The 27,664-nt window shown below is 43.6% G+C and overlaps 1 long non-coding RNA gene across 1 annotated transcript; it reads right to left on the reverse strand.

The window, feature by feature from the left end:
* Nucleotides 1–75: 75 nt before the first annotated feature.
* On the reverse strand, nt 76–26,290 carry LOC136485796 (uncharacterized). The gene is made up of 3 exons (XR_010766554.1): nt 26,061–26,290; nt 833–909; nt 76–423 (listed from the first exon to the last, which is right to left on the reverse strand). It is a non-coding gene; the product is annotated as an uncharacterized lncRNA (long non-coding RNA).
* Nucleotides 26,291–27,664: the final 1,374 nt, after the last annotated feature.

Consider the following 27,664-nt stretch of genomic DNA (forward strand, 5'->3'; position numbering starts at 1 on the left):
ACATATAATACCACGACAACATACGTGTGAGTGTGTGTTATATACTGTTACCAACATCGAGGCATGAATATTATTGCGGAAGTGCATGCCTAATGAACACCCACCTATCGACAACTTAGTTGTGCACCGATCTACACGCTACACAGACGTCATGCTACCCATCATTCACATGTGTCTCTAAAAAATAAAATGGACATGAGTTATATGACATTTTATGAAGATTACTTCATAAGAACAGAACTAAGCTGACTAACTATTGTACTATGTATCAACTTACTTCATTATCAGTCTACCACATAAATCAGTGTATGACTAACCACACAGTAAAGAAAGTCTATCACATAAATCAATATATGATCTAACCACACAGTAAAGAATGTATTTGAAGTCACACCCTGAGACCCTGGCCTTTTGTCGTTAATTCTGCATTCCAAAGAATAAAAAGAAAAGAACGATAATTAGTAGGATAACATACAGAGTAATAATTCAATAGGATATCAGATTGTACAACAAACTTGTAGAGACATTGAACTTCGGATCGGTTACGATCTTCCCTTTGACAAAGACATTGCATAATTAACTGCACAATTATGAGACTGACAACCATTGTAGCATAGCCTATATTTTACCTTGCAAAGATCCCATAACTTCACACCTTGAAATGCTAACTTATTTATTTTTACTGATTTCACTCTTCTAATTATACTGTCAGAAGAAACTATTCTTGTAAGAATTAAAGCAAGCACGGAATTGAAAACCAAATGTATGCTTTAAGATAAGGTCGAACGAAATAAGAAAACCAAGTGCGTGTTTTCAATATCTGGGAACTAACCTAGACCATGGAGAACACGTCGCCCCAAGCATCTTTCAACGTCTTTCCTTGCTCCGTAGTGATGTTCTCTGCAAAGCCTGCGAGAAAAAAATGCTTACCTTCAAAAATCAATTTCTGAATGAACAATATGGCAGTTAGTGTGGGGGTATAACCCCAGGTACCCACGGCAATGGACATGGGCCGCACCATCAGGGGAGGTCCAGCCCATAAGATCAAGGCCTACGGTGCTCGGCACTGGTCGGCGTGCACCGCAAGGCAATCAGAAGACATCTTGGCGATGAAGGAAGATCTGTTTGGATATCATAGATATCGTATTCCTTGTAAATACTTACCATATAGCCGAATAGATCTTGACTTAAACCGACCTATAACCCTACCCTCCAGACTATATAAGGTGGGTAGGGACCCCCCCCTCGAATGCATCTCATATTTAATACAATCCACCAAAGACACAGAACGTAGGGTATTACATCGATCAGACGACCTGAACCTGTCTAAATCGTTGTCTCTGCGCCCGTGTCACCATTCGGTTCCTATTACGTGCACCTCCATCAATCATCTACCATCGTGGACATACCCCTCAAAAGACTGTCGACTAGATTTCGTCGACAGTGGTGCGCCAGGTAGGGGATGTGCGTGCTGATTCTGTGGCGAACCAGATGGGAATCTTTTCTTCAACCAACATCGCCGGCAACTCAGCATTCAGCGGCAACTCGACACTGGCACGCAGCGGATCACTTTCCTCGGCGAACGGCCGCACGTGCTGGAGTCCGACGCCTTGCCATGCGCCTCCAACAGCCGCATCACACGACAACAAGATCGGAGTCAAGCAAACCAAGAAAGCTAAGTCAAGTCGCTTCCTAATTAAATATTGTTATTATACTTCTAGATATATCCGTATGTCTGCATGATTTTAGTTGGGAGAAACCTAATCACATCTTGTTGTTGCTCGTGATTTCTGATCGGATACGCAAGATCGTTTCCATGGATCAAGACAACCAGTAATCAGGAAAGGCGGCCGACGATAACGCGATGTGGAGCAGTGTTTCCACCAAATATGCTGGTCGACCATACAAGCTAATTGGAGTAGTTGAAGAGATATACAAGCACATATGCATCTGGATCTACACCACCATGCAGGCAACCTCACGTATCTCAAGCATGCAAGGAAGATCTTGGACTACGCCGTCGCCTCGGTCAGACACGCTCAAGGACTTCACCTCCCCACGCGGATTGACTCCGTCAGGCTCCAATTATGTCCGTTCACCTACGACTCCGCATACCCGTCCGATCTATCAAACGAACCATCTGAGCCATCAAGCGAGCTGCTAAGCGAGCCGACTGGACTACTCGTTCCGATCGTCTGTCACGTCGCAATGATCGCCGCGAAGAACGGCGTTATAACGACCGCGACCGCCGCCATGACGACAGGCCAGAAAGCTCGAGGGCCGGGCAATTTCATCGTCGCTGACCAGACGTTATGTCTAAAGATAAGTACCTTTTTACATATGAATACTTAATAAAGTTTTCGCCATGATGTTTCTTCATACTATTCTCTACAAGATTATTCTCCAAACGACTTTTCTTCATGTATACCGTCTTAAAGATGACATACGTTTTCACCTCAACGGCTCCCCGAACAGCCACGTTTACGGTTGTGCTCTCTAGAGACGGCCCTGTCTCTGGCTTCTCCCTACACATGCATGAGCACCTGCCCCCTGTGTTATGGGTGGTCGGCAGTGACTCCTCGATGATGCTTGTCTTCCTACACGTACACGAGCTCTAGCGCTCCGTGTTACGGTTTACGGGCTAGCCGGGGTTGGGGGCTCAACCAACAAACTAACGGCTCGGGGCAGTTTATATTAAATATAAACATCTCCAAAAGAAAACTTAATGTTTACAATATATTTAAGATATTCTTCATCAACTCGCCGACCAGCCACGCTCTCACTTGCGTTACCAGAAACAGCCATGTAATCGATCTCACTCCTACACATGCACGAGTGCTAGCCCTTTGCGTTATGGGTGGTCGGCAGTGGCTCCTCGGCAATGCCTGTGCTCTTACGCGTAAACGGGTGCTAAGCACTCTACGCTTTGGTCCTGTATCGCATCACCAGGCCTGACTAAGCACTCTACGACAATGGACATGGGCCGCACCACTAGGGGAGGTCCAGGCCATAAGATCAAGGCCTATAGTGTTTGGCTCTGGTCGGCGTGCACCGCAAGTTAATCAGAAGACATCTTGGCGATGAAGGAAGATCTGTTTAGATGTGATAGATATCGTATTTCTTGTAAATACTTACCATATAGCCGAATAGATCTAGACTTAAACCAACCTGTAACCCTACCCTCCAGACAATATAAGGCGGGTAGGGAACCCCTCAAATGCATCTCATATTCAATACAATCTACCAAAGACACAGGACGTAGGGAATTACGTCGATCAGACGGCCTGAACCTATCTAAATCACTGTCTCTGCGCCTGTGTCACCATCTGGTTCCTATTACATGCACCTCCACTAATCATCTACTACCGTGGGTATACCCCTCGGTAGACTGCCGACTAGATTTCGTCGACAGTTAGAAAGCTCTATGTTTTTATAGATGGTCTACAGAGCAGTAATACAATGAACTTAAAAACATGAATCAATGGGTACAGGGCACGCGCTCATCTCAATTTGACATAGTGGAAACTTCGGAAGTAACCTTATATTTTCATCAATTCCACAAGATATTGTAGAAAGTGTCACCCTTCTCAATCTCGTTCTTTTTGTTATCCTAAGAAATCAATTTCAAACTGAATCAACATAATCATGAGAAACCCAAGACGATTATTGATATAAGAAAAATTAGATGCAGATACCATTCTACCCTACAGCGGCTTGAAATACACATATACAAGCAAACAGGACCATGCAAACAGTGCCATGCAAACAGGACCATGCAAGCATCCGGCCAAGAGCATTACTTGAATACACATACACTATGCCAGATTTGCACATCACTGCCGGCCTCATCACTGCCGGATTTGTGATAACCGGTAGTGATGTACCTTCACTGCTAGTTATGAGCTTGAAAATGAAAAAATGATTGGGGCTGGGCTAAAACCGGCAGTGAAGGACCACATCACTATCGATTTGTGGCTTGAACCGACAGTGTTTTGGTGGGCACTCATCACTGCCAGTTTAAGCCAAGAGCCGATAGTGATTGGGCTCTATCACTGTCGGTTCTAGCCAAGAACCGACGGTGATAAGCCTACAACATAAAAAGGCTACAGCCATCCTCTCCTTCCTCCTCTCTTCTATCCCGAGAATAGAGGCGCGCATTTGGACCCTTCTCTCTATTGTTGCAGCTGCTCTTCACCATGAAGATAGTGCTTGGATTTTGAAGAATGGCTTGATCTTTTTGCTTTAAGGTTAGTAACAAACATCGACTCCTTTGATTTTGTTGCTTAATTAGCTTCATTTTGATGGCTACATTGCTTGATTCTCATTCTAGTTCTTTCTCCATTCTAGAGAGCACTTTTCCAATTGGACATTTGTGCTAGGCTCAAATTGGGGTGAATCCATCGTCCAAAAGGTTGGTGTCTATGAACACATTTAAATTCCTAGCTAATTATTCCATGGTGGTCAAGATCATCATTGTTAGTATGTGATGCTATAATTAGTTCTTAGAAGTAGAGTAGAATAGTTGTTCTTCAATATTGTGCAATAATTGTTTTTACTACAATTTTCAATTTACAGGGCCGGGGCTACCAATTTTAATTTTCCAATAATTAGTGTACAATAATGTTTTCCAAAAATGGTACTTTCGAGCTACAATTGTTGTTCATGAAGCTCGATTTCTTATTAATTCTTTGTAATTACTGTCTCAGTATTTTTTTGTGCAGAGATGGATCGAGAGTGGATGCATCTATCCCGAACAGACAAGCGGTACATGCATGGCGTCAGCCAGTTTATCACCGATGCCAAAGCCCATGGTGAGAATGGGAACCCTGTCTTCTCCCCATGCAAAGATTGCAAGAATCATATGAACTTTCATCAAATTGAGTCTATACGATCGCACTTGATTACCAGGGGGTTCATGCCAAACTATACAATATGGACTATGCATGGCAAGGTTGGTGTGAATGTTCTGTAGAAAAACGATGATGATGTGGACAGGCCTAACGTAGCCATCCACGATGCTGACGAGGAACCCGGTGTCATCATGAAACCTATGGCCACAGTTAATAATGTGTTTAGGAACACGCTAGCTGACGACACTGAGGATAACGATGGCATTTCTCAGCTGCTATGTAATGTAGAGACCGGATGTCTTAGTGAAAGACAGCTGAGAAAGCTAGAGAAAATAAGACAAGATGACAAAACACCATTGTATAGGTGTCCAATGAGCAAACTGAAAGCCGACATCATGCTGTTAGAGTTCAAATCGACAAACGGATTGAGCGATAAAGGCTTCGATCAGTTGTTAGGTATAATAAGGAAAATGCTCCTAGAAAAAAACAAGTTGCCAGAAAAGACATACTTGGCCAAGCAAATGATCTACCCCATCGGCCTCGAGGTTGAAAAAATCCACGCGTGTTCCAATGATTGCATATTGTACCGTAGAGAAAAATACAAAGACTTGGACAAGTGCCCCAAGTGTGAAGCTCCACGGTACAAGGAAGGGCCGTCAGATGAGGGCACCAAGACCAGAGGAGGTCCCATAAAGGTCGTTTGGTATTTCCCTATAGCTCCCCGGGTGCATAGGCTGTTTGCATGTGCAAAGTCAGCCAAGCTGTTACGCTGGCATGGCGAAGAGCATAAGAAAGATATAATGATGAGGCACCCTACCGATGGGCATGACTAGAGGACTGTCAATACTATGTTCTATAAGGACATCAGTGGAGAGGTAAGGTACCTTTGGTTTGCTTTGAGCACAGATGGGATGAATCCTTTCGACCAGGTTAGAAGTAATCATAGCACCTAGCCAGTGACGCTCTGTATATACAACCTTCCACCTTGGGTCTGTATGAAGCGGTCGTACATCCAGATGCCACTACTGATCCAAGGGCCAAGACAGCCTGGTAATGACATCGATGTGTTTCTAGAACCAGTGATCGATGAACTAGTGGAGATGTTTAAAAAGGGTGTGCCGGATGTTTGGGACGAGTACAAAAAGAAACATGTCACAATCAAGGGAGTACTTATCACTACAATCACCAACCTGCCAGGTCGAGGTTCGTTGTCCGGAGAGAAGACAAAAGGCTATACTGGATGTGTCGAGTGTTTGGACGACATCGATGCGGTAAATCTGCCAAATAACTCAAAGATAGTTTATATGGGACACCGTAGGTTCCTACCTAAGGATCACCCTTACTGCAGGAATAAAAAAGATTTCAATGGTCCTATTGAGAAACGCTTAGCTCCAAAATATCGAGATTGGCTTGCAATACTTTGAGAACTCAACAAACTAGAGGTTGTCCTTCGTAAGGGGGACAATGCAGTAGAAGCGCCTGATGGGAGCGTTTGGAAGAAAAAATCAATTTTCTAGAAACTACCTTACTGGCCATTTCTGAGTGTACGCCATAGTCTTGATCCCATGCACATCACTAAAAATGTGTGCGCTAACACTCTTAACACCTTGATGGATATCGGGGGGACATCGAAGGATTCACTAGCCACACGCCTGGACATGCAACACTTGGGAATTAGGAAGGAGCTACATCCCATGGAGCTAGAGAATGGCTAGTTCGAACTTCCGGTTGCGTCATGGACATTGAAGAAGGAAGAAAAGCATGCGCTTATTTCTTTCTTTAATGAACTCAAAGTCCCGATGGGCTACTGTGCGAACCCGAAGAGGCTAGTGAACATGAGAGAACTTAAGTTCAACTATGGCCCTATGAAGGCCCATGACTGTCATGTCATTATGACTCAGCTGCTCCCTGTTGCCCTACGTGGTATCCTTCCCCCAAAGGTCTGCGCCCCAATCATAAAGCTTTGCTCGTTCTTCAACGCGATCGTGTCCACGCTAGAGCAGCTACAGCGGGACATAGCCAAAACTCTCATTAGGCTTGAGATGCATTTTCCACTGACTTACTTTGATATCTCATTGCATCTACTCATTCATCTTGTTGACCAAATTAGAGCCCTTGGCCCAATATACCTGCATCAGATGTTTCCTTTCGAAAGATTGATGAAAGTTTTTATGAGGTATGTTAGGAACAGATTCAGGCCAAAAGAGGGCATGGTTGAAGGATGGTGAATGGTGGAGGCCATTGAGTTCTGCACATATTATCTGGACATCAAAAGAGTCGGAGTTCTAGAATCTCGTCATGAGGGAAGACTATGTGGCAAAGGAACGATCAGGGAGAAATCTATTACAGTAGACGACCCTATTTCTTTCAGACAGGCATAGTTCGCTGTTCTCCAGCAAGCCAAGGGTGATGCCGTACATTGACGAGCACAGGCAATCGCTGCAAACTCTATATCTGAGTAGGTCACAGGCTTGGCTAGATAAAAACATAAGGAGGAATTTGTCAGCTGGTTACGACGTCGCTTGCTTGGAATAAAGTTGGGTAATCAACTGGATGCCTTAGCCAAGGGGCCTTCGAGTACATATCTTAAGTACCAAGGGTATGAGATCAATGGATTCACATTTTACACAAAAAAGCAAGATAGAAAGAGCACATACCAAAATTGTGGTGTTCGTTTTGATGCTCACGACGAGAAGGGCAACGTGTAGGCGACATACTATGGTTTCATAGAGGAGATATAGGAGCTAGCCTATGGTCCGTTGAAGGCAGTTCTTTTTCGCTGCCAGTGGGTCCGGCTTGAGGAAATCAACACTGACAGCGAAGGGTTCACTACCATTGATCTCACTAAGACCGCATACAGAGACGACCCCTTCATCCTTACAAGAGATGTTATGCAAGTCTTCTATGCAAGGGACAACAAGACAAAAGGAATGCTAAAAGTAGTCCTAGAAGGGAAAAGAAAGATTGTCGGTGTCGATGGAGTGATGGACGAAGAAGACTACAGGGGCTATCAGGAAATGCATCCATTCGGGGCGAACGTATCCCTACCTATCCTTCAAGAGGGTAACGAACCTGCTTACGTACGAATGGATCACTATGAGGCCCTCATTGTTGATGCACCTAAAGATAGTTAGATTATTATTAACTATGCAATCATTATGCAGACGTTGTATCAGTAATTCGCACTGAATATTTAATTTATATTTTGTGCGCATCTCTATAATTTAATTATTGACTATGTAATCAAATATTAAGATGATGTTCACAAACACTATTATTTGATAATTATAGACCATTAATTAATTATCATAGAATTAAATAATCAAGACACAAATTTTTGTGTTATTTTAGAATATAAACTAACTACATTATTTCTATTAATAAATATATAAAGAAAAGCAAACTAACCGAACTCCCTATCCTAGCTCAGCGGTTAAGGCCGCGCACTCTGTACTCTGAGACCCGCGCTCGAATCCTAGGTGGGCCAAACTTTTTTGATTTTGCATTTATTCTTTAGTAGTGCATTACGATGGGATAAAAGAAAAAAAAATAAAACCATTCTAACCGAACTTCCTATCCTAACTCAGCGGTTAAGGCCATGCACTCTCGACCTCGTGACCCACGCTCAAATCTCAGGCGGGCCAAACTTTTTTATATTTTTTACAAAAAGGCTGCGATGGTAGACTCCAAACCGACAGTGTTTTTTTATATTTTTTTACTAAAAGATGGCGGCAGGGCCCTTCACTACCGATTTTGGTTTTAAAACCGGCAGTGATAGCTTCTATCACGGTCGGTTGATCAAACCGACACAGATGGCCCAATTCACTGTCAGTTTTTAAACAAAAACCGATAGTGATATGTAGATGCTCCTCACAAGCCAACAGTGCTCCCATGACCATAATAGTTGGAACACTGCTCCCACCTACCCAGATAACTTTAGTTCAGAAATAAAAATATACCATGACTGCTAGCCTCTATAAAATGGCCCTCGGCCAGGAGCTAGTCTCTCCATGCATGTTGGTTTCAGCCAGACCTTATCAGCCATGATACAATGTTTTTCTCTTATAGCAAACCACAGATATCGTTATACATCGTAGTCCACCAAAATGGTGCACACATGAGGTACTAGAAGAATGCTACTGAAGATAGAGCAACGCCAAAGATTGGAGATGCCACGAGGTTCACAGAGCCATCCGCTGTGGTGCTGAGCTGTCACACCCAATTTTAAGGATAAAATTGAATGCACAAAACTCATATGTGCCCAGGAATCAATCACACACACAAGCTGATAAATTACATAAAGTATCATCACGGTGTCTCATACATCAGAGTTATAATAAGACTTAGTCTTATACATCACAGCGGAAAAATAAAAAGATAATAACACTCTCGTGGCCGTCATCACAGGGAAGGTCAACTGGTTGACCACAAGCCTAATAATCCTCCGGGAAATCCTCATACCCGTTGTCATCTATTACCCATCCGGGATTTTTATCCAAGTAAAGAAAATAAACAAGTGTAAGTACATTCCGTACTTAGCAAGCTAACATGGGGTTATGAAGCTCAAAAAGGATATACTCTGGTTTACTGCAGTTAGCATTTTTAATAGGTCAAGCTTTTATTCTCAAGTATTATCAAGTTATGCTTAAGCTCCCATTTAATCCCATATGAACAATTATCAGAGTCAAGTGTATCATATATCCATCATATACCATCATAAATGATCATCAACAAGTATCCAATTATTCTGTGAGTTTTCCGGGCCGCTCGTAACTATGAGCACGACTGTTATAACAGTTTGTTACCCTCTGCAGAGGTGGTGCACATACACCGCGAGTCATGATCCCCATATGCCCAGGTTAATTACTACCATGTCACTACCAAGGTGAGCGGGCAGGGTACACTATGAAGCCATTTCATAGGTTTCCCTAACAAGTTAGGGCCGCTAGGTTTCCTTGGCAGGCAGATGTAGGGACCCCCCTTTCCTATGGCACAAATCCATCGTGGCTATACTCATAGGAACAGAGGCAGCCCTATACCCAAAGTGGCAAGCCCCATTTGCGCCAAAAGGTAACCTCTAACCAGCTAGGAAAGGTCCTATTACTGAGCTAAAGTCAGAGCCATATGACTCTCCCGGTTACACTGTCAGTCCCAGCTTTTGCCGACAGATAAGTCCTTATGGAGGGCCGGGAGCGATATGAACAAAGGTCATTTGCACTTTCGCCCTATGGAACAGTTGTTATAAATCATGTTACTCACTTTGTTCCATAGTATCATTCATCAACATGTATGTCAAGTTCAGTTAGAGCACTAGCAATCTACCCATATGCATTTAGCCCATAGGAGACAAGGAACAGGATAAACAATCACTAGGATATCCTTACGGGTATCAAAATTAGACACATGCAAATGAGTAATTGATTAAAGTGAAATAGGACATCAAGGAAAGCCCATGTTATACTTGCCTTGGTTCACAAACTCATGCTGGTCCTGCTGGTCGTCGAAGAGTTCTTGCTCTCCAACGTTTTCCTCACCGTCTGAACGCGACCAACACAGCAACATACAACATTCCAAAAGCATTAATGCAAAGCAAACATTCCTATCATTAGAACAGTACACCAATAGTATTGAAATCAAGATAAACTATTTGTAAAACTAATCTACATCTCGCTACGATCATGTCAACGCGAAGTTCACGAAAAACGGAGCTAAAATGCGAAAGTTATGATTTAATTGGGTTTTCCTATAGCCATATATTTAATTAAATCTAATCATGAAATTAAAAAGTTCCAAACTTGACTAACAGTAGCTCCAACATGTAGCTTATGAAATTACGAAGCTAACGCGATTTGAATGGATCAATTCGGAGCTAAAACGATAATTTTATAAGCAAAACAGTTCAAATGGCATTTCTGTAAATACTGAAAACGTATTTTTGACTTAAACCGTGAAGTTTACACTTTCCAAACAGGGTTGCGCATTCGGGGAAATACGTTTTGGACTGCAGGTTAGGACTTAGAAAAGTCCAGGGACTCTTTTGAAAAATAGCCACGCGAAGGGGTATCTTCCACTGGTGGCCGTTGATCTCACGATGGGTGGTTGAGATTAAACCGAAGAGGAGAACAAGGGGGGGCTGGCTGGAACAGTACCCCAGGCAGCCAGGCGCCATGGCCGGCGGTGAAGTCTCACCGGTGAGCTCGGTTAGGGGGGGCTAGGGTTCGCCAAACGAAAAGCCGAATGCACCGGGGAACGCAGGGGAGGAAGGGGGTCGCGGCCATGTCGTTACGGCGGCCGGGAACGGCGGCTAGCGCGGTGACCGCCATGGCCGGCGACCATGGCTCGCGGAGCTCACGGCCAGGGCTCGAGAAGCCAAGAAACGAGAAATAAGCTGCACGGGGAGAGAGAGGGAAGAATGGCGAGGCTCACCATGGTGAAAACCGGAGCGGAGACGGCTCGGTGACGGTGGTTCACGCGGAGGTCCCGAGCTCAACGATGGCGGATCCTGGCGCAGCGGTTGAGGCTTCCTCATGCATGGGTGGGCGCGAAATTGGAACAGGGAGACAGCGGGGAGGGCGGATATGGGTCAGGGCCTTCTTTTTTTGTAGAGGCAGGGGCACGGGGCGACGCTCCCACGTCTGGGAGTGGGCGCGGAACGGCGGCGGTTGTGCGTGGCCGGGTGTGGGGCGTGCGGGAGGAGGTTGAGGATGGCTCTGATGGACGGGGCTAGGTTGGCAGCAGCGGAGGCGCGGTGAAGGTCGAGCGGCGGCAGTTGCGCGCGAGCTGGGCCAAGGGAACGACGGCGGTAGCTAGGCCGACTCCTTGCTGGGCCGCGTGAAGCTGGCGGTTGCGGTGCGCAAGGGAGGAGAGGGGAGCTGGGCCAGCGCAAGGAAGGGCCTGCGGGCCGAAACTGAGGAAGGGAGGGAATGGAAGGAAATTTCCTTTTTCTTTTTATAAATAAAATTTTCCAATCTCATTTTCAAAAGGTTTTTAAAATCTTTTAGCATTTGAAACAAAACCACCCATCACAGAAATAAATATGCAATAGCATGAATGCATCAACATGTTTCTATCCTTATATTTATTTTTAATTTCATAAAAAAATATTATTTCCTAAATTCAAATTCCCACAAAATGCAAAATTAATCACTTTTCTCCTTTTTCAAAAATATGCAAAATTTAGGGTGTTACAATTCTACCCCCCTTAAGATGAATCTCGTCCTCGAGATTCGGACGACGTCGACTGAGAGATAGGGATACTCCGTCTTTATATTCTCCTTTACTTCCTCGTGTAGTCCCATCGTCTTGATTAGGATCCCACTTTCCAATGAAAATTCCTTACTTTATTGGTCATAAGGAAATTCTTCCACCAATCTTCAAAACATGAATGATTTCGGTTAAGTTGCTCGAACTTGGAATACAATTCTTGATCCTTGGTGTCAGCCGAACCTTCTTAGCACAACTCCCCATTGCTAAGGGCATCGGTCATGACTTTTGCTTCTCCAAGTGATAGCACTTTTCCAAGTCATAATCAATTTTCATTCCAACGAGGATATCACCAACTCAAGACCAACTTAGTGATGATGTCCTGTAGATTCTTTATCCAAACTAACTTAAAAACTTCTCCAATAGCTCTACCAAAATCTTAATGATCTTGGATAAACCTTCGTTGAACCTTTAACCAAACCCCATTGAGACTCTGAGTTTCTCTCACATCTTTGGGTACCACCACGCTTCCGCTGCGCAAACAAGAACGTAGGATACTTCAACTTCCAAATTCTTCAACTTGGCTACCCCCCTTAACCTTAAGAAAAGATAGACTAGGGGACACAAAAAGGGTAACTTGCACCTTCTTCCAGATGATCTAACTAGTATCACGATGTCCTGACATCCCAATGAGACTCTTGTGTATGGGCAAGAAACCTGAAATTCCTCGCGAGATGAAAGATAGCCATACAGTAAAACAGATGTAACTCCCATTCTATTAATCTAATGAACTTGTAGCTTCTACCGTTGGAAAGATTATAAAATTCTCCACAACTTCCTTATAGAACACTTTTCCAGATTCTGCCGTTAACTTGGTTGAAAACAGTACACAACAGAAACTACTCCAGATTCCAAACAGCACAGATGCATCGCCTTGTGATTTTCGTATCTCCATAACCAACATAGCCATCAAGGTGATTCTTTTGCTCAGAAAAAGATATTGAAGTCTACTATTGTCCAAAAATTTTATCATGATTTATGATCATCCAAATTCAGAGACATAAGCCGAGGAATGCAGACTGCTCCAAAAAGACAGGATAGGAAAAACAGAAGAAAATCAAAACCCAACTATTTATTTCATTAATCCTTGTACCTTAGGCCTATAACTAAATGAAATTGTGGAAACACCCAACAAGATCATTGCAATCATTACAAAGATTCAAAACAATTATAAGCATAATGACAATTCGACAATCAATAAAGATGCACAACTCAATCATTAACTCGACTTACGATACTATCGTTTTTATTGTGCTAGGGGTAACAATCTGAAGACTCGTCTTAGGATTACGTAAGAAGGTGGTAAGGAGAAGTTCTAAAAGCATATCAGATCAAGGAGTGAAGACGAGAACAAAGACTTTAAAATAAGCACCAAGGTAGAGATGAATAGCAAAGGTAGAGATATAGTATAGAAGAAAATATCAAGGTTCATAGAGCAAGGGTATTTGTAGAAACTTATAAACCTTAAAACGACCAGTTTCTACTAGGTTTGTGTCCTACAGTCAACACGGCTCTGATACCAATTTGTCACACCCAATTTTAAGGATAAAATTGAATGCACAAAACTCGTGTGTGCCCAGGAATCAATCACACACACAAGCTAACAAATTACATAAAGTATCATCACGGTGTCTCATACATCAGAGTTATAATAAGACTTAGTCTTATACATCATAGTGGAAAAATAAAAAAATAATAACACTCTCGTGGCCGTCATCACAGGGAAGGTCAACTGGTTGACCACAAGCCTAATAATCCTCCGGGAAATCCTCATACCCGTTGTCATCTATTACCCATCTGGGATTTTTATCCAAGTAAAGAAAATAAACAAGTGTAAGTACATTCCGTACTTAGCAAGCTAACATGGGGTTATAAAGCTCAAAAAGGTTATACTCTAGTTTACTGCAGTTAGCATTTTTAATAGGTCAAGCTTTTATTCTCAAGTATTATCAAGTTATGCTTAAGCTCCCATTTAATCCCATATGAACAATTATCAGAGTCAAGTGTATCATATATCCATCATATACCATCATAAATGATCATCAACAAGTATCCAATTATTCTGTTAGTTTTTTGGGCCGCTCGTAACCGTGAGCACGGCTGTTATAACAGTTTGTTACCCTCTGCAGAGGTGGTGCACATTCACCGTGAGTCGTGATCCCCATATGCCCGGGTTAATTACTCCCATATCACTACCAATGTGAGCGGGCAGGGTACACAATGAAGCCATTTCATAGGTTTCCCTAACAAGTTAGGGCCGCTAGGTTTCCTTGGCAGGCAGATGTAGGGACCCCCCTTTCCTATGGCACAAATCCATCGCGGCTATACTCATAGGAACAGAGGCAGCCCTATACCCAAAGTGGCAAGCCCCATTTGCGCCAAAAGGTAACCTCTAACCAGCTAGGAAAGGTCCTATTACTGAGCTAAAGTTAGAGCCATATGACTCTCCCGGTTGCACTGTCAGTCCCAGCTTTTACCGACAGATAAGTCCTTATGGAGGGCTGGGAGCAACATGAACAAAGGTCATTTGCACTTTCGCCCTATGGAACAGTTGTTATAAATCATGTTACTCACTTTGTTCCATAGTATCATTCATCAACATGTATGTCAAGTTCAGTTAGAGCACTAGCAATCTACCCATATGCATTTAGCCCATAGGAGACAAGGAACAGGATAAACAATCACTAGGATGTCCTTACGGGTATCAAAATTAGACACATGCAAATGAGTAATTGATTAAAGTGAAATAGGACATCAAGGAAAGCCCATGTTATACTTGCCTTGGTTTACAAACTCGTGCTGGTCCTGCTGGTCGTCGAAGAGTTCTTGGTCTCCAACGTTTTCCTCACCGTCTGAACGCGACCAACACAGCAACATACAACATTCCAAAAGCATTAATGCAAAGCAAACATTCCTATCATTAGAACAGTACACCAACAGTATTGAAATCAAGATAAACTATTCGTAAAACTAATCTACGTCTCGCTACGATCATGTCAACGCGAAGTTCACGAAAAACAGAGCTAAAATGCAAAAGTTATGATTTAAATGGGTTTTCCTATAGCCATATATTTAATTAAATCTAATCATGAAATTAAAAAGTTCCAAACTTGACTAACAGTAGCTCCAACATGTAGCTTATGAAATTACGAAGCTAACGCGATTTGAATGGATCAATTCAGAGCTAAAACGACAATTTTATAAGCGAAACAGTTCAAATGGCATTTCTGTAAATACTGAAAACGTATTTTTGACTTAAACCGTGAAGTTTACGCTTTCCAAACGGGATTGCGCATTCAGGGAAATACATTTTGGACTGCGGGTTAGGACTTAGAAAAGTCCAGGGACTCTTTTGAAAAATAGCCACACGAAGGGGTATCTTCCACTGGTGGCTGTTGATCTCGCGATGGGCGGTTGAGATTAAATCGAAGAGGAGAACAAGGGGGGGCTGACCGGAACAGTACCCTAGGCGGCCAGGCGCCATGGCCGGCGGCAAAGTCTCACCAGTGAGCTCAGTTAGGGGGGGCTAGGGTTCACCAAACGAAAAGCCGAGTGCACCGGGGAATGCAGGGGAGGAAGGGGGTCGCGGCCATGTCGTTATGGCGGCCGGGAACGGCGGCTAGCGCGGTGACCGCCATGGCCGGCGACCACGGCTCGCGGAGCTCGCGGCCAAGGCTCGAGAAGCCAAGAAACGAGAAATAAGCTGCACGGGGAGAGAGAGGGAAGAACGGCGAGGCTCACCACGGTGAAAACCAGAGCGGAGACGGCTCGGTGACGGTGGTTCGCGCGGAGGTCCCGAGCTCGACGATGGCGGATCCCGGCGCAGCGGTTGAGGATTCCTCGTGCACGGGCGGGCGCGAAATTGGAACAGGGAGACAGCGGGGAGGGCGGATATGGGTCAGGGCCTTCTTTTTTTTGTAGAGGCAGGGGCACGGGGCGATGCTCCCACGTCTAGGAGTGGGCGTGGAACGGCGGCGGTTGTGCGTGGCCGGGTGCGGGGCATGCGGGAGGAGGTTGAGGATGGCTCTGACGGGTGGGGCTAGGTTGGCAGCGGCGGAGGCGCGGTGAAGGGCGCGCGGCGGCAGTTGCGCGTGAGCTGGGCCAAGGGAACGACGGCGATAGCTGGGCCGACTCCTTGCTGGGCCGCGCGAAGCTAGCGGTTGCGGTGCACAAGGGAGGAGAGGGGAGCTGGGCCAGCGCAAGGAAGGGCCTGCGGGCCGAAACTAAGGAAGGGAGGGAATGGAAGGAAATTTCCTTTTTTCTTTTTATAAATAAAATTTTCCAATCTCATTTTCAAAAGGTTTTTAAAATCTTTTAGCATTTGAAACAAAACCACCCATCACAGAAATAAATATGCAACAGCATGAATGCATCAACATGTTTCTATCCTTATATTTATTTTTAATTTCATAAAAAAATATTATTTCCTAAATTCAAATTCCCACAAAATGCAAAATTAATCACTTTTCTCCTTTTTCAAAAATATGTAAAATTTAGGGTGTTACACGAGCTGAATCTGATGTGCTCTGGACTGTACCGAGAAAAAGGCCATGTACAGTAGAGGAATGGATTCATCGATGCCACCTTATCATCTCCAACCGGTATAGCTCGTAGACCACCTCGGTGCTGTTGTTTGAACCCTAGTTGGTGCAAGAAGAATGCTACTGAGGTGGTTAAATTATAATGTGTTGATACACATTGATGGTAATATTGACCTGTACGCAAATAGGTCTTTGTTATCGTATATAGAATTTTAGTGTAAGGTCTTTGTTATCGTATATGTAACTTATTTCTAATTTTTTGTAATTTTTTTATGTATTTCATTACCATCTAAATAAATATATCATTTTTGTTAAAACTTTTCCACTGTAGTATCTAAATAAATATATCCTTTACATATATGCACCTTCACTGTCGGTTCTATTTAGAAACCGACAGTGATAGCCACCTTCACTGTTGGTTCTATTTAGAAACCGGCAGTGATTACCACCTTCACTGTCGGTTCTATTTAAAAACCGGCAGTGATGTCCATGCCCCCTATATAAAACAAACTGCCGGCCACATACATTGATCCCACCCACCCACGAACTCTCTCAGTCTTATTTCTCATGTTTCACTCTCACTTCTCAAGACATCCACTCTCTCTCTACGTGATTTGGTCATGGCTCCTGCATTTTTCCAATGGTACTGATATGTTGTCTTCTCCAATATTGTATCTATATTCATTTGATCTATATTTATATTCATGTTTCTTTGCATTCTACATTTATATATATTCTTATTCCTTGCATTTGATCTATATTTAATTATGTTGCCACATTTTGCTTGGAAGAATTTTTTTGTGCATATATTTTATGTTCATATTTTTTTTGTATTTTATCGATCAGGTGGTATGAACAACAGACCTCCCCCACCATAAGAACCAGGTTTCCACCCTGGCGATGAGCCATTCGCTCCTAATGTGGCCATTCCACGGTTCCCTATTCCAGCTATTGTATGAAATATTTTCCAACATCTTTTATTTTTTATGCTAACAAATAAGTGTAATTAGTTTAATATCATTGTTGCATGCATATATGTCGCAGACTATATCCCAGTAGATTGGCTACGAACAGCACTTAGCTGGTTCTTTATCTCGGACATCGTTGAGAACACAGCATCTAATGTAAGTGGTCGGCTATGGACGTGTGAACTTAGTTTTTTCATCCCTATGAGGGGTTCAAATCATCGGAACCATATCCACGGGATGGGAATACAGAGCCCGAACGTGATAAGCGCCCAATTAAGTGTCGTGCGCATCTGTTTAGAGGCACTTAAACGTATTTGCTATGATGTGTCTGATTTCTCGCACTTCAAGGCACATGCTTTGAATGCTGGTGATATCCCCGTCCCGCAAGCAAGCGAATGATTTACAAGCTACAACCATGCGGATATGATAAAATGATCACTTATACTTGAGTCGTGGTTATTTGTTGTTTATTATTGTAATAACATTCTCTAATTCTTTTTCTTTTTCTTCGCATGTAGATTGCACTACAGGACCTTACCTATGCTGCATGTGGCTTGTGGACCATTCTAGACCAAGCTACGGAGCAACTTGGGTACGATTGGGACTTCTACAATGGAAATCTCGGCCAGCTCACTATAGAAGAATGCCAGTACTGTATAAGGATTACTAACAGGGGCAGTGGTCGTTCAGTAGGTTATATCTATGGCCGACCATTCTTTCGGTATTGTGAGTCACGAGAGAGTGCACTCATACGGGCATTGGACTTCATCGATACAAGCGGATACATAATCAGTGACATCAATTACCATATATGGCTATAGAGGTATGTTAGTGTGCGTGGCCCGATCAATCCCGACAGTGATTCCAATAGTAATTAATGTTTATTTAGCTAGATTTTCAAGGTCATAGTTTAATTAGGTTCTAATTTTAATATGTACGGCTGTGTATTTAATTATTGTCATGCATGTAATTCGTGTAACATTTGTTGGGCAATTAGAATTATACATTCTAGTGTCGTATTGGTCTCAAAATTGTTCTTAGGCTTGCACATGCCATATGTGAAGGAAACACCAAGTTTGGGATTTTTCGGAGATGGTTTGCTACTTTCTGAGGTTTAATTGAATTTTCGCGCGACGAGACCGTTTAATTATAGGTTGAACTGAGTCTACCCATGAAAAGATCCGGAATGGTGCCAAATTTTTACACATGCTCTAATATGCCCTAGGGATAAGAAATTTGTGGAGGTGGATGAAAAAATCTATTGAGTCCAAGATAAAATTCACCCTCATTTGTCTCACTTGGCACAGAGAAAAATATAATAAATAAAAAATGATTAGAAAAACCTAAGATCCTGTGTGGGGTCTTAATTTGGGTTTACATGCTTACCAAAAAAATTTCAAGCCATTTTGACATAGGCGGAGTATACATGCTTCATAGAGGTACATGTGTCATTTCATTGAACTATGACTATACACATAGGTTATCAAGGTTTCTGTGGTTTATAGGCATTCCGGTGTCGTATTGGTCTCAAACTTTTTCTTAGGATTGCATGTGCCACGTGTGAATAAAACACCAAGTTTGGAATTTTTCGGAGATGGTTTACTACTTTTTGAGGTTTAATTGAATTTATACGCGACGAGACAATTTAATTATAGGTTGAACTGAGTCTATTCACGAAAAGATCCAGAATAGTGCTAAACTTTTACACAGGCTCTAATGTGCCTTAGGGATAAGAATTTTGTGGAGGTGGATGAAAAAAAATCTATTGGGTCCAAGATGAAATTCACCCTCTTTTGTCTCATTCAGCACACAGAAAAATATAATTAATAAAAAATGATTAGAAAAACTTAAGATCCTGTGTGGGGTCTTAATTTAGGGGTACAAGCTTGCCAAAAAAATTTTAAGCCATTTCGACATAGGAATACATATGCTTCTATTTATTCAGTATATAAAAGAATTTTTTAATATATATAAACATCACTGTCGGTTTTAAAAAAACTAGCAGTGATGAGAAGAAACCGACAGTGATGCTTGTTATCACTGTCGGTTTATTTTGAAAACCGGTAGTGATATATAAAAAATTTAAAAAAAATTGTGCCAACCCTCAGGATTGAGCTCGGGTCTCGGGCTACAGAGTTCAGACACTTAACCAAAAAAAAATTCAAGCCATTTCAACATAGGAATACATATGCTTAATAAATTATAAAATTAAACCAAAAAAATTGGGCCGTCTAGGATTTGAACACGGGTATCGAGGGCTGAGTTGGGGTCTTAACCGTTGAGCCAGTAGGAGGTATTCGAAAAGTGTAGAAAAGATAAGTTACTTATGCTGTAACAGCTACACGGCAATCACTGCCGGTTTAAAGAATGGTCCGACAGTGATGTACCTCCATCACTGTCGGTTTCTACTTACAACCGACAATGATGTACCCTCATCACTGTCGGTTTCTAATTAGAACCGGTAGTGATGAGGTCTGTTATAAAAGCCCGCCACGGGTCGAAAAATTTCAACCCCGCGCCAACCGTTCCCAGCCCCGTGCTCCTCTTCTTTGACGCCAACGCCCGTGCATCGCCCCAAGCCGGAGCACCCGTCCACCGCCCCCCGCGCCGCCGTTCCCAGCCCCGCGCTCCTCTTCTTCGACGTCGACGCCCATGCACCACCCCACGCCGGAGCAACCGTCCACCACCCCCGGCGCAGCCATTCCTAGCCCTGCGCTCCTCTTTTCGACGTCGACGCCCATGCACCGCCCCACGCCGTCCACCGCCAGACGCCAGAGCACCGCCGAGGCCTTCAGGAGCGCACACGGACAGCTGCTTTTCCACCCCCACGATGAGTGCGTGGCTGACTGCTCGCTAAGTGTTCGATGAAATGCCCCACGGTTGTTGTCTTCCCAATAGCAGTCGATTCCTATTCGATTGAGTTACATGCTGTTACTCCTTGGTTTAGCTATAGGTAGGGTGTCAATTGATGGATTCTTGTCAAATGTGTACAGTTATAATCGCTATAGGTAGAGTGTTAATTGATTTTGATGGAATGTATAACATGCTTAAAAAAGGCATCTATAGATGTTTGTTCCAGAAAAAAGTTTCAAACAACTTTTAAAATTGGCTCGGCAGCAGCAGCAAGTATGATTACTAAACCATATTGATCTCCAAATAATAGACAGTCCAATTATTGAGGTTATTTTTTTATCATGTCAACGATAAAGAACATTAAATAGATTTAGTTTGGCCATATAACTTGAATAATAACTCTTGTTCAGTGAGTTACCATTACCACTTACCACATGCCTAATTTACTTAAATGTATAGGCAACCATGGCATGGTATGTAGTGCATGTTGGTCATATGCCTGGGATTTATCGAACCTGAGAAGATTGCTATGCTCAAGTCAATCGCTATCCTGGTAATTTGCACAAAAAATACAACACAGAAGCTGAAGCTTTGAGGGCCTACTATAGTCATCCTGCCTACCTTGCAAACCATGGGCAATCGGCCTACTATGGTCCAATGAATGTAAACCATGGCCATCCGCTGGCACTAGAGATCAAAGAGAAGCCACCCGCCGGAGATGTGAAGATTAGGAGAATTGCTCCTTGGTCTTGGAAAGATGTCATGCTTTTATTTATGGCTATGGTCATCGCTTTTCTTATTTGGAAGTTGATGTAGGCTTAGTCTCGTAGAACAGTAGGTGGACTTTATTGTATGTGGTCAATCAAACAATGAATTTATTCTAGGCGAACATATGCTATTATTTGACTTTGTTGTATGTGGACTTATTATTAGACTTTGCATTAAACATATTATATATATATGAACATATGCTATTAGTAGTTGTCCGTGGCCAAAATTAACCATGATCGTGTCATAGCCATGACTCATCATCGCCTGTTACCCCGTCACTGAAGAACTGATCGGCAATAAGAAGCGGCTGATATCGCTGGGATGGGAGAGCCGCATGATCCGACAAAAGGTGACGGTGTCAATCAGGTCGGTGGGAACGAGCAGCCATGGACCCCGTCCGGCCTGCTCGATCTGGGTCAAAATAACCAAGATGGCCAGGTAACTTTGGTATCATGTCACTATATAGCCACACACGCTAATCAATTGAGAGGGTCATAGCTTACTTGGTGTCTCTAGCAGGAGCCTCCGCTGGCCGAGGAGCCAGAGTGTTCGGGTAGCAGGAAGGCCAGATCCAAGCGAGGCGTGTCAAAGATTCCTGTTGGTAGGAATGCACACTGGCACATTACTGAGTTCGATGAATTCGGGGATCCACTCTCACCGCCTATAGCTTTGACCAAATACAAGACTATCCTCGGGTTACTTGTTAGGGACTTTATCCCGATTAAATATAGGAAGTGGATTGAGAAAGATGATGACCGGTGGAGGGTTTCCGAAAGCGAGAAGGATTATATATGGGATGTCAAGATCCCAGAGTATTGCACTTTCCTAGCCGAGTATGACAGGGAGTTAGTCAAGAAAAAAGCAAAAGAAATCATAGGGACATGCTTCATGAATTTCAAGGGGACATTGTACAAGAATTTTGTCCTCCAAAATAAAGAGCCAGATTTTGATGGTGGACAGTTTAACAAGTAGAAGGACTTCTGGCATTTTTTCAAGGAATACAAGTTATCCGAGGAGTACTTAGAACTGAGTAGGAAGAATAAGGAGAATTCACAGAAAGCAACGAATCCTTATCATCTCGGCTCTCGTGGCTACGCCAAAAAGATACCAGAATTTGAAGCAGAACTTCAAAAGATGGATCGCCTTGCTGAGGAAGGCGTTCAGGTTGAGACCGCCGATTGGGAGCCTAGATCGGTATTATACTGTATGGAGAGAAATATATGGCACGCCGAGGATGGGAGCTTTAGCTCCTCAAATCAACCTATGAGCGAACTCAATCAGAGGATCTCCTAGGTAACTGAGAAGGTGAGGCAAGGGACTCGCACTTCTAATAGGGAGAAAGACGTGCTCACCCAAGCACTCGGAACCAAGGAGCACCCTGGTCGCACTAGAGGAACCGGTGTTGTTCCTTGGAAACTAGCATTCCCCCAAGAATCTAACACTTACCGGAGCCGCTCGAGGGGTAGAGCGGAACATGAGGCAGAGTATTTGAGGAGACTAAAAGAGATGGAAGACAGAATGGAAGCATGGATTGAGGCGACTGTTGAAGCACGAGTCAAGCAAATTTTATTGTCCAAGGGGTCAGTAGTACCACAAAACCTTACTCATAGTGCCTTTAGCCCACAATTTAGGGGTCGCAGCAGCTGCGGATCGACCCCGCTCAACGAAGAAGAGGAGAATGTGCCTCATCCGGTGGACGATATCACTGAACCCGTCAATGTCAGGTTGTACATCCGTTAGGAATGAACAAAGGACAAGGTGGCGCTCGGCTAGGCCTGGCCTACGGGAGACGGGACAATTAATGGTCGCCCAATTCCACAGGGGTACGCTTGCGTCACCATTGATAGAATACTTGATAAGAAGTATAACAAGATATCCATTGAGTACCCCGTAGCGGAAGACAGGCCAAAACTTTGTCAAAAGAAGGGCTCTCAAGTGGCCTAGCATAAGCGTTTCATTAAGCTTGACCATCAATTGTCCTCTGATGATGAGGATGACTGTGAGTCTTTGCCCACCCGCGATGATCACTCACCGTCTCTCAATAGAGATCACTCCCCTTCTCATCCGGAGCCATCACCCCCGAGAAGACAGAGGTCTCCTTCTATTCCTCCTCGTCCGACTCCATCTTCATCAGCCTCGAGAAAAGCGAATCCTCCTCCTCTTGCATCTTCATCAGCGCTGGGAAAACAGAATTCTCGTCATCCTCCTCCTCCTCCACCTTAGCCCAAAACAAGATCAAGGACATCCTCGCAGTCGTAGAAAAAGTCCTTAGATTCGGTCGCTAATGCTCCCAAAGTGGACCAACAAAAAAGAAAAAGGCCATTCAGTGGCAGCGTTACCACCTTGATGAAAGAAAAATTTACAGCACACATCTAGAAGGAAGATTGTGTTAGTTTCTTCAATCTATGTGCCTCACTGCCTCTGTTTTTGTTGAAGTCCGAATTCGAAAGGTAAACACAGAATAAATACGCTACAACAAGAGACGAAGAAATACACAATAAAGATTTAAGGAACATTATGAATTTAGTCGAAGACAACCCTGATTTAACCATGGAAGAGGCCGCGAACATCTATTAAGATGTACAAGAGACGGGAACACCGGCAATGAGGTATGAAAGGGGTAATCTTTTGGTTCCCGATCATGAGTATAAAAATCTGACAACATATATGCGTCAGTTACATGAATATTACATGGCTCAAGCAACAGAGACGGATGACTTTGGTTTTGAGTTTATTATCCGTTCGCCACATGTTTTCCAATATCCTAAAGAAGAGAAGTTCGATGTCGAGTAGGAGTGCTTGTTCCAGCTATACCAGAAACGCTCTCTCGATGTTCAAATGTTGACATTGTGGACTATGTAAGTACCCTACACGCACGATATTATAATTAACTACTCTCTCAAGACATAAATTGTTAACTTTTGAGCATTTCCCATGATTTTATGTAGGTGTATAGCAAAATTTTGCATTCTAAAAAGCAAATGGGATTACATAGGCTTCTTGGACCCCATGCGAGTCAATGGGAGGACATGTCTAGGCCTCTATGGATGTGACGTGGAAGACCTGAAACAGAGATTGATTGTTGTTTTCGATGAATTCACGATGAAGAAGAAAACCCACATACTTCTAGCCTAAAACTGCGAGTATGTGTTCTCGGCTTTTAATTTTATGCTTCTTTTTTCGTTTAGATTATTCGATAATTAGAATTCTGTGATTGCAGCAACTATTTCATCTTCATTTGTGTTACTCTTGCTAAAAATCTGCTCGAGGTGTGGGACTCGAAGAAAAAACCATTTCATCATCTCGATGCACTGGTGGCAGTGCTGAATTAGTAAGAGATCCTAATAACTATTATTTTCTAATCACACATACCGATTTCTAATGTTTCTCCTTTTAATGTTGCTCAGTGTCCGAAGAAGACATATCGGTGGGACGCCGGTCCCATTCAAGGTTATCGAAATGGAGGGGAAGTACCTATCACAGCCGGCGGGAAACAATGAATGCGGGTTTTATTTAATGTGGGCAATGCTTCACTATATTGGCGGAAATCGGAAGAAGCCGATAAGTTGGTGTGTATAATCCCCATTTCATTTATGTCTATTAATAATTCAACAAAATGATTTACTGTTCCTCTTTGGATATCATCTTTTTTGAATGACAGTGCAAGAAATATAAGCACGAAAGGCTGCTAGACATGGAGATCATCGCACTACAATCGGAGCAGGTAAAATTCATCTTAGCCGAGGTATTGTAAAAAGATGAAGTATTTTCCATTGCATAATCCATGAAGTACAAGAACCAGTATGGCCCAGAGCGGCTCGCCAGATTATTGTAAGAAGTTCAAGAAGCATGTGTGAAGTCCAAGAATATTTCTTTTTTATTTTGAGGGATCAATACGTGGATAAGAACATTTGAATTGTAATCATAACATTTGTAATGTTTAATATTGATAGACCTATCGTCTACGTAGCGTATGTAAAGCGAAATCTGATTCCACGAAAAAATATAAATTAAAATAAATTATAAAACGATAAAATACGAATGGGCCATCACCGCCGGTTAGCAACAAACCGACAGTGTTGTCGTAACCATCACTGCCAGTTAGAAGCAAACCGACAGTGTTGGCTTAAATCATGAACCGACATTGATAGTTACAAAAACACTACCGGTTTGATCCATGAACCGACACTGATATTTACTACAACACTGCCGGTTTGATCCATGAACCGGCAGTGTAGGCTTGCTCAACACTGCTGGCTTAAGCCAGAAACCGACACTCTTAAAACAACCGTCACTGTCGGTTGGCACTACAAACCGGTAGTGTTGTTCAACTGGACACTGCCGGACGGAGCCAGGAATCGACACTGTTTCCTATAGATCAGTGTCGGTTTTTAAGGACCGGCAGTGATGTTAACCCCCCATCACTACCGGTATGCCACTGTCGGTTCAAAATTCGACAGTGAAGTGGGTTTTTGAACCGGTAGTGATGTCTAGATGTGGGGTAGTGATATACAAAGGGGATGAGATATTGCAAAGAGGGGAACAAGAAAATTAGCTGCTCGGCCACCTCGACGTCGGAGAGGGGAACAGGCCCCTGCGGGCTGCATCGGCTACGGCGACACGCTGGAGGTGAAGCCCAAGGACGCTGCGGCCCTGGCGGCGGAGTTCATCTCGCCAGGCCGCCACCGCGAGCGAGCAAGCCGCGGGCACGACAGTCCTGGTGGCCACGGCAACTCCGGTGGCGGCGGCCAGCAGAAAGCCCTAGGACCGGCTAAACACCATACTCCAGCAAAGATCGAGTAGTACATCCGTACCTCATCCGTAGCGGTGCCGACTCTTTTCCTCTTGACCGCGGCGCGCGAAGGAGACGAATCGCGGCACGGTCGTGGCGTGGTCGTCGCGGGCTTCTCGGATCAAGCCGACGTCGTGGTTGTGGCTGTGTGTTGTTGTCTTTCTGGGAAGCCGCCTGGTGCATCGATTGATTTATGTTGCCTCCTTTGGGGTATCAAAACACTCCTTGGGAGGGCAGGCGATGTATGTTGCCTTTCTTGGCCGGGAGAAATCATCGTTGCCGGCATCCTCGCGCGTGGGAGAGGGAAGGCGATGTATGTTGCGATTGATTTATGTTGCCTTCTTTGCCGCCGGCATCGTCGCACGTGGGAGAGGGCATGCGATTTATGTTTCCTTTTTGGCTAGGAGAAATCATCATACGACGGTGGCGGTTACCATTTTGACCGGGCAAAACCATCTTGTGGGCGCCTGGTTTCGCACGCTGGGAAGTTTTCCTATCGGTAATTTTTAGTTGTATTGTAGAGACAAGTAAGTAGTATTAATAGCTTCTTATGTAAATTTAGTCAAACTTTTAAATAGGTGTGTTATGAAAATATATCCAATTGCAAATGTAGCTAGTCATACTTGTTTAGTATGACAAGCATTAATACAGTTTCGTCTAGATATAGTCAAACTTAAGATAGTTTGATTAAGAACGATTCTCTAAAACTTGGTTAAAAAAAAGAACTATTCTACAACTAATTCAGGGACTACGGATGCATGCACCCGCCTCGGTGCTGGATCCGCCATTGGATGCACCCGCCCTACAAAGCAAGCATGCATGCAAGACGATCTGACGATTCATCCCAATGCATCGATTCGGACATGAAATTATTCCTTAATTTGGTGCATGTATGCTTTAATTTCCTTGTTCTAGCTGTCATTATATATCGGAATAATAGCATCTTGAATAGATTCCCTTTCTTTTTCTTTCTTGTACAACATGTGTACTGTGTAACAATTATGCAAAGGATATACAAAGGATATACTGTCACTGAAGAGTTTTATGCTTGTTATATATCTGAATCAAATTAGCTTGCATATTCTTCACAAAAAAAAAGAATAATAGCTCGCATATGCCGGCAGAGAGGATGGATCGATAATACAGCATTTGTTCTGCAGCAGTATGGATCTCTCAACACCTTGCACCTTGCTCTGAACTTAATTTAGCGTCGCATCTTAGCCAAAATAATTCAGGCCCAATTGCCAACTAGATCATGCAAGTCGTTGGTTCCCTAGGTCAGTAGGAATCTTTTTAGGAGCTCAGGTGGTTTAGTGGACTAAGTAATAGTAAGATTTGATCATCCGGTACTAGACCTAATCTTCGTTATACACGGGCTGGATACTTGGCTAGCTATTCCGACGTGGACCTCCGTGGAGCATCCAAGCATGGCCATGGTCACGCACTCGCGGCCGGCGGCGTCAGGCGGCGCCGAGAACACGATCTCACGGAAGAATACGTCCCTCATGTCTTCTAGCTTGATGGCTCTGCCTGCGGCATCCGAGTCCCCGTAGCCGTTGGTGGGATGGAGGACCCACCGGCCGTGGACCCTAGACACACGTTCCGATGAGGATGCCGCCGCGACGT

This window comes from Miscanthus floridulus, chromosome 10 (genome assembly GCF_019320115.1).
Source record: "Miscanthus floridulus cultivar M001 chromosome 10, ASM1932011v1, whole genome shotgun sequence".
Classification (NCBI taxonomy): Eukaryota; Viridiplantae; Streptophyta; class Magnoliopsida; order Poales; family Poaceae; genus Miscanthus; species Miscanthus floridulus.